Source organism: Schistocerca cancellata, chromosome 2, assembly GCF_023864275.1.
Source record: "Schistocerca cancellata isolate TAMUIC-IGC-003103 chromosome 2, iqSchCanc2.1, whole genome shotgun sequence".
NCBI lineage: Eukaryota > Metazoa > Arthropoda > Insecta > Orthoptera > Acrididae > Schistocerca > Schistocerca cancellata.
The window spans coordinates 883,271,434-883,285,493 of record NC_064627.1 but is presented as its reverse complement, the minus strand read 5'-3'; the positions used below and the strand labels follow the sequence as shown (position 1 = coordinate 883,285,493).

The following is a 14,060-nucleotide window of genomic DNA, read 5'->3' as shown; positions in this document are numbered from 1 at the left end:
TTTGTGAATATTATCGCTGACATTCACTCTTGTCATTTCTCTGATGTTACTCAACTCGTTTGATTCTCAACATTTCATATGAATGCTTCTTTGTCCATAAATACCCTCCAGACGCATACACCCACCCCTTCCCCCAAAAAATATCACAGCTATTAGTTGAATCTCTTTGTTTAATTTGAGATATTGTGAATGAAGCAAATGGCACTCATTATGGTTCGAAACATGTGATAATAATACTATGTATTGATCGCGTGTTATATCAAACTGCATCTCAGCATTTAATAGCAGCCGAGTGGCCGAACGGTTCTAGGTGCTACAGTCTGGAACCGCGCGACCGCTACGGTCGCAGGTTCGAATCCTGCCTCGGACATGGATGTGTATCATGTGCTTAGGTTAGTTAGGTTTAAGTAGTTCTAGGGGACCGATGACCTCAGCAGTTAAGTTCCACAGTGCTCAGAGCCATTTGATTTGAACCATTTAATAGCAGGAGAAAACAATATGTAAGAGTTCCTTGGAACACATACGACTACATGCAGATAAATATGATTCCGGCGTTATTTATATGATAAGAAAAATACAGACATTTTTCAAGGCAATAATTTTATAACAGCGTTTCTAGATATCCGAATATTCATTCTTCGTTTCATTGTTACTTCGTCAGAAATATTTACACATAGACTGTGAAGGAAGGCTTGTATGTCACTTATGCAGTATTTACTACACAGCACTGGAATGAAAAGTTTTTTTAAGTGTCTGTGTTCCTGCAACAGCCTGTTTGTGAAGCATATATTCAGCGCTTGGATCTTACGTACGATCCCCCGATGAGATATCAAAATTATTAATGCTGAAGGCAAATTCTTGATTGTTATACGAGTATTTTGTGCCATGATCCACAACGTCATATTCTGAATAAATAAAACTGCTGAGGCAGATATCAGAAAAAATGTAACACCTAAAACATGTTGCTTGACCTCCCGCAATGCCTGTTTTTGATTATCACACTAAGGGCTTATTAACTGATAAAACACCGATTTTATAATTACGTCGCACGGTGCTTCTCTTTGAATGTTGACTTCAAAAAAGATATACTACGCAGTGGCAGTTACTCATCAGCAACCTGTCAAAAGACCGTGAGTTGTCGTGCTGCCTGAGTTACACTTAATTTCCATGATAATGGTGGTATTTAATTAGTACTCTGTAATTACTTTAAAGCCGATGGATTTTACAATTTATTCATTTTGATATCAAAATATATGTTTATAGCGACAAGAGCAGTAAATGACACAATGTACGTTAATATGTTGTGTTGGCTATATTTTATGACGTTGGAGGCTCATCCATCATACAGTACTTGCAGTTCGGCACTGAGCGTTAATATAGACACTTTTAATGAAAGCTGTGCCAATATTTAATTTTTTTCCCCTCAACTGTGCTCACTCTGTTTTGGACACATTGTTTTTATGCAGTTGTAACTTAACGGCGATTAAGACACTATGCAGCAGAAGGTGAAGACATTATATGGCAGCAGTTGGTATCGCAGTAAGTTAAACATGTACAACAAACTGCAAGTGAAACCTGTATAAAGGCGTTGCTGCGTGTTTAGTGAACACCATTCGCGATTTAAGAGTATGTAATACGTTCCTTCTTGCTGGAAAAATACAGAAATAGTAAGATCCAGAAATGATAGTCTAAACCCATACAAAGACGCAAGGTGTGTAAACCAGAGGACCGCAGAGAGCTGACGTGCACGTAGACACAGCAGAGCCCTTTTTTATCTGACCCGATCAGACGGGACGTTGTTATGTAAAGCTCAGTCAGTGTAGAGCTCTCGAACGAAGAGTAAAAGTGCAAACAGGTGCCGCCATGCCTCGTTGATGTCCAAGGGAGCAGCATCAACAAGTGAGTTATTTCGAACAGCGCAGAATAATTGTTCTCCGACATACGAGTTTGTCGTAGAGCGACATTGCAACCTACACGATGCACGCCGTTACAGCAGGTGATGCAGTGTGGAGCCAGTGGATAGGAAAGGGTCATACGTAGGTACTGGACCACACAATAAGACGGAAACACAGGAAAACAACCATTTCATCCACGTGACTGTAACCAGCAAAGCAGGTTCATCCATAATTATGTAGATGGTGTCCGAAAGAATAGACACCATTCTGATCGCGCAGCCACAGTGACTTAAGACACAAAGGAATTAACGACCTTAACTGCCAGTGGGCATTGATTTATATTAGTGGGGAAAGTTGAAAATTTGTGCCTTACTGGATTTTGAACCAGGTCTCCTGTTTGTTGGGCAAACGCACTTACCACTGCGCCATCCGGACACAATGATGATGATGTTTGGTTTGTGGGGTACACAACTGCGTGGTCATCAGCACCTGTGCAGAGTCCCACTGCTTATACAGGCCAATCTTTTCACAGTCCTGTCTAGCCAACGTCACTAATGATAATGATGAAATGATGAGGACGACAAAAACGCCCCGTCCCCAGGCAGAGAAAATCCCCAACCCAGCCGTGAATCGACCCCAGGACGCCGTGATCCAGAGGCAGCAACCGTAGCCACTAGACCACGAGCTGCGGACATCCGGACACCGTGATCATCGCAGCTACACGCTACTGTCCTAACACGCCTCCCGTCAGACCCAAAATCTCTACTATGAAATCTTCACGGGTTATCAGCCGGGTGGCGTCGTCTTCTAGTCTTCGCCTGAAGATGATGGATACGCAATCCATTGAAACGTTGGGACTAGAAGACGACGCCACTCGGCTGATAACCGGTGAAGATTTCATAGCTGAAATACGCCGAGAGGGCCTCCTCCCGAACAAGAAATGAAGGCCCAACAGTACTGACCGGCCGCCGTGTCATCCTCAGCCCATAGGCGTCACTGGATGCGGATATGGAAGGGCATGTGGTCAGCACACCGCTCTCCCGGCCGTATTTCAGTTTCCGAGACGGAGCCGCTACTTCTCAATCAAGGAGCTCCTCAGTTTGCCACACAAGGGCTGAGTGCACCCCGCTTGCCAACAGCGCTCGGCAGACCGGATGGTTACCCATCCAAGTGCTAGCCCAGCCCGACAGCGCTTAACTTCGGTGATCTGACTGGAACCGGTGTTACCACTGCGGTAAGGCCGTTGTCCCGACAGAGCCTGCCATCCTAAGATCTCTACTCATCCAAACACTCTTAACGTAGTGCCAGTTGACCATTATCCTCATTACTTGCGGCATTTCACTGATTTCCATAAGAGTTGGAGCGTCGTGGGCATCTCTACTGATTTACATGTGTGGTGTCTGTTCTTTTGGAGATATTCGAAAGAAAATACGCTTCAATTGTCACTAATCAATTACTTAAGCAAGTAAACAATGTTAAATCGTGCTCCTTACCGTAGTTTATATGAATTTAAGTAACAGTGTGAGGGTAAAAATATAAGGACTATCATTAACATACGAGGGGCATTCGATAAGTAAAGCGACACATCTTTTTCTCCAACAACCTCGGTTGAAAAAAAGGCGAGATTTGTTGTGGCACATCGCGGGACATTCCCACTTCAGCTCCTTACTTCCAGGAAGTTCCGATAGGCGGCGGCGCTATACGTATTTTTCAAAATGGGTCTGTAACGGAGGTGTGTTCCAAGCAGAGGCTTATCAATGAGATTTTTTTGGCGGAAAACTAGAGCGTCTCAGATTTTTAAGAATGTTTGGAGACTATCTACGGAGGCATGGCACTTACAATATGCACGGCGACTCTCTGGGCGTGGCGTCTGCCGTCATTGCACCAAGGTTGCTCAACTCTGTCCAATCTCTCACGTGTCACAGACATCTAAAACTCCTGTCGTATTGGAACTTGCGGACACTCTTATTCGGAGTGATCGACAGATTACCATCAAAACCTCGCTGCTCCTCAACTGGACATCTCTGTTGGCAGTTCTCACACAGTCATCCACCAGTTGGAGTACTCAGAGGTATGTACCTGCTGGTTTCCTCGCTGCCTAACAGAACACCATAATGAGCAACAAAGTATGATCTGTGCTGGATTCCTTACGCGTTACGAGTCCCATCGCAATAATCACTGTCGGACATCGTCGCAGGTGATGAAACACGGGATCATTATTTCGTACCGGAAACAAAACGGCAAATTATGGCGTAGCGGAACACCGCTTCTCCTTCGAAGAAGAACTTCAAAGCCGCACCTTCAGCAGGTAAAGTCATGGCGAGAGGGTTTCGTGGACTCTGCAGATGTTATTCTGTTTAGTGTACTCTCTCATGGTGCAACTATCAACTCTAAAATGTACTGTGCTACCCTTAGGAAAGTAATTAAGTAACTTCAGCGTATTCGTGGCAACAAAAATGCAAACGACATTATCCTTCTCTATGACAACGCAAGGCGTCACACAAATCTGTGCAAACGAGAGGAGATGACATAACTTCACCTGATTGTTCTTCCTCAGCAGTCCCTCTAACCAGATCTCACACATTTAGAGTTCCATCAATTTCGCCCAATAAAGCTGGAAGCGGTATGTGGATCATAGGGATGTTAAGATTTTGGCTAAGACACTGACTAGTAGAGTGGTACCATGCGTGCATACAGGCCTTCCTAATACGGTGCCGTATGGCTGTCTCAGTGAACTGATATCATGTTGAAAAATAGATTTTTGTAGCCAAAACAGTGGTAAATAATCTGATGTGTTGGAATGCTGAATAAAACACCCTGCTTTCCCAAAAAATTGTTGCATTACTTACTGAAAGCTCCTTATAAACATGAAACTCATTGTAATACCTCTGAGAGTGAAATCGGTCCTGTTTCTGATAAGATTGAAGGCTTGTCAACTTTTTGAGATTGCTGTGTGGATCAATACCAGAAAAACGTTCGAGTAAACATGACCTCGAAAATTCTTACCTTAAGAGGTATGAGAGCTTCTTCCGCATCAATATTGTGAACTTCATCTCTTCTACTGATCAGACACACATTCCTTTTAATGACTGCATTTTAGAGCCCATAGTTAGTGGGTATCTTTTTTTGTTTTGGTCCGTACTACTTGGTGCAAAGATATGGAAAGCAAAGAGTTTTCAGTAGAAGAGGTTAATTTCACACTATAGAAGATGAAGCGGTACTATTAGCTCTTAAGGTATGCAATTAATTGCCCATGTTTACTAGACATTTCTTTCTCTTTTTGATCAACACTACCCCTGAAATTTGCCTTCACTCCAATCTTAGCAACAATAGCACCCGTGTATGCGTTACACTGTCAGAGGAATCATAAAAATTTTTGCATATAACTTTGAGTTCGGCCTTTTCCGGGCCAGGGTCTCTTTCTTCAGGCTGATACATTTACCCTTCTGTATTATCCCCGAAGAAAGTAGGATACTGACGTGCTAAGGAATGATGAGATGCATTTGAAGTTCGCTGAGGAGTAGATACTGCAATAAGGAATGCCAGTTTAGGAAGTCCAGTTGAAGAGGAATGGATATCTCTAAAATGGGTAATCAGAAATTGGACAGACGATCATAGGTACAAGGAACAACGAAGAAACCTTGGACACTCGATGAAATACTTCAGTTGATAGACGAAAGAAAGAAGTACAAAAATGTTCGAGGAAAGATAGGAATAAGCAATATAAATCCATCAGGAATGAAATAAATAGGAAATGCAGGGCAGCCAAGGCGAAGCGGCTGCAGGAAAGATGTGAAGAGTCTAAAAGAAACGATTGTCGCAACAACCTTCACTGAAATTAAAAACAAGGACAGCAACATTAACAGTAAAACTGGAATTCCACAGTTAATGGCAGAGATGAGAACAGATCGGTGGAAAGAATACATTGAAGGCCTCTGATTGGGGAAGAACTTGTCGGATGGCGTGATAGAAGAATAAACAGGTGTCGACAGGGAAGATATAGGGGATCCAGTATTAGAACCGGAATGTAAAAGAGCTTTGGTCACCTGAAGATCAAAGAAGACAGGAAGAATACTCAACATTCCATCAGACTATGTAAAATCACTGGTCGAAGTGGTAGAAAAAGACTACTCATATTGATGTATAGAATGTATGAGACTACCGATGTACCATCAGACTTCAACAAAAACGTCATTCACACAATTACAGAGATAGCAAGAGCCTACAAGTCTCACCTTGAGGCAGTGACAACGGTGAAAAATGAAATGATCGTATGGCACTGCTGGCCGGGAAGTCCCGTCCGGGGAAGTTCGCCCGCAAGAGCGAGTCTTATTTCAGTCGATGCCACATTGGCGACTCGCGGGCCGGTGATGAGGATAACACAACACCCAGTCCACGAGCGGAGAAAATCTCCAACCCGGCCTGAAATCGAATGCGGCCTCGCGGCATGAGAGGTAAGTACGTAACCACTCAGCTAAGCAGGTGGACTCTGACAACAGTATCTACCACCAAGTGAAAATATACACTCCTGGAAACTGAAATAAGAACACCGTGAATTCATTGTCCCAGGAAGGGGAAACTATATTGACACATTCCTGGGGTCAGATACATCACATGATCACACTGACAGAACCACAGCCACATAGACACAGGCAACAGAGCATGCACAATGTCGGCACTAGTACAGTGTATATCCACCTTTCGCAGCAATGCAGGCTGCTATTCTCCCATGGAGACGATCGTAGAGATGCTGGATGTAGTCCTGTGGAACGGCTTGCTATGCCATTTCCACCTGGCGCCTCAGTTGGACCAGCGTTCGTGCTGGACGTGCAGACCGCGTGAGACGACGCTTCATCCAGTCCCAAACATGCTCAATGGGGGACAGATCCGGAGATCTTGCTGGCCAGGGTAGTTGACTTACACCTTCTAGAGCACGTTGGGTGGCACGGGAAACATGCGGACGTGCATTGTTCTGTTGGAACAGCAAGTTCCCTTGCCGGTATAGGAATGGTAGAACGATGGGTTCGATGACGGTTTGGATGTACCGTGCACTATTCAGTGTCCCCTCGACGATCACCAGTGGTGTACGGCCAGTGTAGGAGATCGCTCCCCACACCATGATGCCGGGTGTTGGCCCTGTGTGCCTCGGTCGTATGCAGTCCTGATTGTGGCGCTCACCTGCACGGCGCCAAACACGCATACGACCATCATTGGCACCAAGGCAGAAGCGACTCTCATCGCTGAAGACGACACGTCTCCATTCGTCCCTCCATTCACGCCTGTCGCGACACCACTGGAGGCGGGCTGCATGATGTTGGGGCGTGAGCGGAAGACGTGAGCGGGACCGTAGCCCAGCTTCATGGAGACGGTTGCGAATGGTCCTCGCCGATACCCCAGGAGCAACAGTGTCCCCAATTTGCTGGGAAGTGGCGGTGCGGTCCCCTACGGCACTGCGTACGATCCTACGGTCTTGGCGTGCATCCGTGCGTCGCTGCGGTCCGGTCCCAGGTCGACGGGCACATGCACCTTCCGCCGACCACTGGCGACAACATCGATGTAGTGTGGAAACCTCACGCCCCACGTGTTGAGCAATTCGGCGGTACGTCCACCCGGCCTCCCGCATGCCCACTATACGCCCTCGCTCAAAGTCCGTCAACTGCACATACGGTTCACGTCCACGCTGTCGCGGCATGCTACCAGTGTTAAAGACTGGGATGGAGCTCCGTATGCCACGGCAAACTGGCTGACACTGACGGCGGCGGTGCACAAACGCTGCGCAGCTAGCGCCATTCGACGGCCAACACCGCGGTTCCTGGTGTGTCCGCTGTGCCGTGCGTGTGATCATTGCTTGTACAGCCCTCTCGCAGTGTCCGGAGCAAGTATGGTGGGTCTGACACACCGGTGTCAATGTGTTCTTTTTTTCCATTTCCAGGAGTGTAGAACTGAAGTATCGACGAAATATTGTGGAATTTGCACAATATGATCCGGTGGCAAACCCAAGAAGTATATTTGCAACGGATCCGTCGGAAAAACCTGAATAATCACATCTACTACCTCTTCAGCGAGGAGATGACCAACGATATGCGTTAGTTTAACAAGTTACGTAATAAGAGAGGCAGACTGCTGTGCCCTAAGGCCTTCATCTTCAACTGCTGTGACAAGGAAACTGTGTAGTGCATCGACCGCATTCAGGCAAAAAGTAAGCCTGAGTAGAACTGAGTTGCAACAGAGTCAGGTGCAGGTAGTCTGAGATGTTACTGACAGTGGCATTCAAGAAATACCTCGCTAGGTGCCGCTCTTTCCACTGCCAGAAATGCCAGACGTCTATTGCTTCACATGAGAGGCAACTGGACGGCTCCACCAAGCTGTTCCTGATGTATTACGGCCAAAATATCTACTGTCGTCCTGACGACTCATTGCACTTTCTACGGTGATAGTCCTTGTGTCGTCTAACAAAATTATCACAACGGTTGATGAATTTAGACATCATATTGTCTCTGCGACCCCTTCTATAATTAAACGACGAGCAGGTGCATCCTTAGTGAGAGAGAGGGTACATCATACACGACGGGGTCAGCACATGGTGTCCATGAAATTACTATCGGTTCATCTAAAGACTTCTTCAGACAAATCAGTTCTATCCTGGGATTTCGCGCGCCAGCTGACTAGTCGAAATAAACAAGCTATGGCTCGCCAAATATCCAAATGTGCTTGTCTCGAGGGCCAACTGTAAGAAGGGAGTGGACCACGTCGATGTACGGTGTTTCATCTCACGGATAGGATCCTGGATGATGCCGGGATTTCTGTGCACGAGGAAAGTTTGAACTATGTAGTGAAACCTGGGACATTTCCAACCCGGAAAGTGACAGCTGGATTAGAACAGGCAATTCTGAAATTTCCCAGTGTTTTTGTAGAAGAGATTAGGAGGGGCACCTGCCAAATTTTAACTTGAGCTCCACAGAAAGTTTAATATCAGTTCTGGGGAAGAAAGGCTCTGCGTGAATTGAGGGTAGAGAAAGAACTCATCATTTTACCTGTCGACATGGGGAAAGCCACCATTTTATCTGACAAGCTGAATACAAAGCAGAGGTGATGCTTGACAATTTTGTTTATGGCAAGCTGAGAGTGCGCCGTTCCTATCGCAAGCTGGGAGAGGATCCTACAGGCAAGATACAGAAAAAAACATTAGATCTTCTCAAGAAGGTTTTTATTCCAACTAAAGTCATTAAGGGCCTTTGCAAATAAGCTGCCATTTCGCCATAACGTTACGTCCTACTTCTTCACCCGGTAGTGAGAAACATTGGAGCTCCTACCTGTTTCCTCGCTAAACACCTTACTTCACTGTTGGGACCTCTCATAAGCAAATGTGACCAACGCATCTGAAATTCAGAGGACTTTATAGGACGCCTGAAGACGCTAACTACAACCGTAGGATGGTTTGATTAGCTTCGACGTTGTGTCTTTACTTACGAAAGTATCTATACAGGACTCGCTAGAGCTTATCATAAGCAAGTTTGAGAAAGACATTGTGCCATTGCTTAAACAAGTGCATACTTCAGCTTGTTTCGTATTCAGCAACCAACATTGTGAACAAGTGGACGGTTTCGCTATGGGAAGCCCTCCGTTTCCCTTGGTGGCCAGATGTTTTATAGAGAACTTCGAGGGAAAGGCACTGCAGTCAGCATTGATCCCGGCGGTATGTAGACCATACGTTTGCCGTGTGGCTCCACAGAAGGGAGACATTACCTGTGTTTCTCGATCATAGGAATTCGCTCCATCCAAATATTCAGTTCACAATGAAAACAAAGAAACAAGGCATTTTACCATTCCAGGATGTCATGGTTAGAAAAAGACCGACTGTACAATAGGACACAGTGTCTATCACAAACCATCTCGCACAGAGTTATATCTGCTGGCCAGAAGCTGTCATCATCCTGAACAAGGGTGTGGTGTCCTATGCTCTATGGTACAAAGAGAAAAAGTGATTTCAGATACTGACAGTCTACCAGATGAGCTACAAAACCTAAGAACAGTGTTTCGACAGAACAACTGTTCTGATAGACGCATATGCCGTGGATTGTGGTCTAAATATGTTCCGAGTAGGGATGTAAATGAAGACGCAAAGGCACCCATTACAATGACACTGTTGCCATATTTTGGCATTATTGCCATATTTTGGTGGCATATCTTCAAGAATAGTGGTAGAAAGAACCGTCAAGAGACACGACATGAAATGAAATGGAGTTTCTTGGCTGTTGCACTTGATGTGTCAATACTGTTTGCGGATGACGCTGGAATTACCTCCTGATGAAGTCCCATATGTTCTCAATTGAAGACCTGTTGATCATGAAGACCTAATCAACATGTCGAGACTCTGTAGAGCAATTGGGCGAGCGTTATCATGTTGGAAAACACCCCTTGGAATGCTGTTCGTGAATGGCAGCACAACAGTTCGAATCACCAGACTGACGTACAAATTTTGAGTCAGGGTGCCTTGGACAACCACGATAGTGATCCTGCTGTTATTAAGAGTAGCATCCCAGACCATAGCTCCATGTGTAGGTCCAGTGTGTCTAGCAACCAGATAGGTTGGTTGCAGCTGCTCAACTGGCCTCCATGAAACCAACACACGGCCATCACTGTCACCCAAGACAGAACCAGCTTTCATCAGAAAACGCAACAGACCTCCATCCATCCCTCAAATGACCTCTCGCTTGAAACCAATGAACTCCCAAATGGCAGTGGTTTTGGATCAGTGGAATGCACACTACAGGGCATCTGGTTCGCTCTATCCTTGAAGTTACCGATCTGTAACACTTTGTTGTGTAACTGTGAATTGCTGCTGCAGATGAAAGATGATGCGACAGAGCCATACACCAAACACTATGGTCTATCTCCTCAGTAATGTAATGTAGCCATCTGGAGCCGAGTCTTCTTGCAGCCATACATTCTTGTGACTACCGATACAAGCATTCATGTACCGCCATTACATTCTTTGCTAAGTCTTTCTGCAGTATCGAGTATGGAACATCCAGCTTCTCGTTGAAAGTGAGATGTTGATAATGACGTCTTTGTCACATTAAAGACATCCATAACTATCATCAACTGACCACATCCAGTCTCAGAGGTAGATAACGCTCGGGACTGTTACAGTGTGTTTCAAAGCACTCCTGATTTGCAAACTCATAGTGACGGCACTAGCATCACTCTTATGTGACTGGTGCGAAATTTGAATAGACGTCATCTTTCAGATGTAGAAATACTCCTACAATTTCGTTTAATTCGCAAACTCCTTTTTGGTGTTGCGTTTTCTTTCTGTCAGCGTCTTTTCTGGTGTACAGAGTGACAACCAGGGAAATCTAAGATATGTAGTAATTGATAAGGCTGCTTTATTTCTCGTCACTGTCGAAAATGTTAAATCTGCAGTTTAGTGGAGTCTCAGAGAGTGAGTGCTAGAAAATCGATAGAAGTTTGAGATGAATAGAAAATCTGTAGCTAGGTTTCACCAGGGGGCAAGTCCCATCGCTGTCCCTCCCTTTGCACATGCCTATGGTGGTAGCACTTGTAATTTTTCTGTATACCTATCTGCCAGTGTGTTTCTTTGAAAAAGGTATAATCACTTTAGTGCTGTTGTTGTTCAGTGAATAGTCGAAAACTGATGCAGACTAGAAGGGGTAGAACTGGCAGGAGTTGCGCCAAGGGTTGCACGACTTTTGGTTCCCGCAAAAAAAGATGGGCACTTCTCTGGTTGTACGATTCGCTGGGCTGAAATGGTTTATATTCCCTCTGGCAGAAACGATGATACCTCGCGGCTCCGAGCTTTGATGAGGAATTTTCTGTGATCTAAGTACTGGGTTGTTAATTGTAGTGTGTGGAAGTGCGTGCGACAACAGTGAAGGCATTACCTGTCCTATCTGGCGGAATACACACTCCCCGTTTGGGAAGGTCTAGTTCGCTGGTGTTCAATGTGCCATTGTGGCTGCGATTTCTGACATTTTGGACACGGTACATTATGTCGTAACCTGGTAGTAAATGTGATTATACTGTTTCTAGAATGATAGTTTCGGTCAGGTGCTGTAAGCCGATATTCTACTAATTCCTCCATCCCATAACCATAGTGACTGAACCTTTATAGTTCTCAATCTATTCCTGCTACAGAAGCATCAGTACTGTCAATAAAATTATCATTTTCGTCAGTTACAGTCATTTCTAAAACCTGTATAACATAAAAATTAGAATATATATATATATATATATATATATATATATATATATATATATATATATATATCATAATTTGCTCAATTGTCTCTGAGCACTATGGAACTTAACATCTCAGGTCATCAGTCCCCTAGAACTTAGAACTACTTAAACCTAACTGACCTAAGGACATCACACACATCCATGTCCGAGGCAGGATTCGAACCTGCGACCGTAGCGGTCGCGCGGTTCCAGACTAGGATAATTTGGTTCATTAATTATTGGCCCAACAAATTTGGCATTAGGTTTGAATGAAGCAATAACATTAGTTTCTTGATGAAAATGGTCAGTGTGTTTTCCAAACGTTACATCAGCCAGACTGAAATATATGTATTTCATTCAAGTGGAGTAATTTTAGGAGCATTGTTAGTCATGGTTTTTTGTTAGCTTCAACAATTTGATTACAAAAGCCGAATGCTTTTCCTGTACTATGTTTTATATCTATATTGTCGCAGAAGAAGCTGAGTAGCACTGTCGTGTGGTGATAATGATTCATAACTGTTGCATGGAGGGTTATGAGTACAAAAATCACCTGGACTGTACAATTTTAGTTTCTATACTCGGTTAGAGTAAATTCCAGAAGTATCCACAAATGTCAAGTATCATTATACTGGAATGTTCTGTAGCTGTATATATACTGTGTGTGTTATGGCCGTAGGCAGTTCGGTCCGCGCTCTTGTATGTGCAAGTGCTGAATAAACCTTCGTTAAGTGAAGTTAGTGTTCGTCATTCATTCAATTACACCTTCTTCTACGTGACATTATTCTGGTGGAGACGCTGGGTATTGGAACTTGTGATAGCGCACATTATCGACGACATAGTGGCTCCCAATAGGCTACGACAGAGCCGCCGTTTATGTGGTAAGAAATCCGAGTTCGAACCTTATTCAACAGACAGCAATGTACTGGAGACAGAAGAAGAAGAGGACGTTACGATGACAGCAATAGTGTACCACCACATAACACATCTCTCCGGGTTCTCTGGTGACGATGGCCAAGATCCAGACAAGTGGCTGAAGGTATATGAGCGTATAACCAAATTTAAAAAATAGGATGACACCGTGTGTTCGGCTAACGTATTTTTCTACTTGGAGGGCACTGCCAAGCAATGGTATGAGAACAACGAGGAGAAGTACACATGCTGGGAAGTAATCCAGGCGGAACTGCGCAAGTACAGACAATGACAGAAGTGCAACGCTGAAGATAAATTAAAGTGCAGGGATCAGCGTCCGGGAGATACTGCAGCATCCTACATTCAAGACGTCTAGGATCTTTGTAAAATAGTGAATCCTAGAGTGAAGCAGGAAGATAAGGTTGCACATCTCATGAAGGGTGTTGCTGAGGATGTGTATCAAGCCCTACTCCTGAAGAAGGTTTCCACAGCAGACGATTTCATAATATGGTGCCAGTATATCGAGACAATGCATCAAAAAAGAATTACACGCAATAAGTTTGAACGGCGTCCAAACGTCGTATCGATGTCTGTGATGGAGAAGCAATTGATTTCACAAGTGTTCTTCGTCAGATAGTGAGAGAGGAAGTTCAGAAGGCACTTGGATTGCACGGCGAGCAAAAAACCGAGGCGCTTCAAGAGGCCATGAGAGAGGAAGTGGAACAGACATTGAACCCAATCTCTCATCCTTAATTTCTCTTTAAAACTGTGAGAAAATCGAGACCCAGGAGGAGTTAGTTTCCTAGAATGAACCGTGAGGAACCTGTTTGAGCACCAAGGAAGACTGACGTCTGTAGGAGCCAGGATATACGACCTGTAGGTTTTCACTGAGGATGACCGGGACACGTGGTGCGCTATTGTCGAGCAAGGCGGCGGATATTTGATGAGGCCCGCAACAGCAGACCGATCTTAGCCGAAGCCAACTCCGGGACGATGAAAACAAACAGATGTTGG

The 14,060-nt window shown here is 44.7% G+C and overlaps 1 pseudogene; it reads right to left on the bottom strand.

Annotated features, from left to right (window-relative positions):
* Positions 1–3,025: 3,025 nt before the first annotated feature.
* LOC126163227 (5S ribosomal RNA) lies at positions 3,026–3,143 on the bottom strand (annotated as a pseudogene).
* Positions 3,144–14,060: the final 10,917 nt, after the last annotated feature.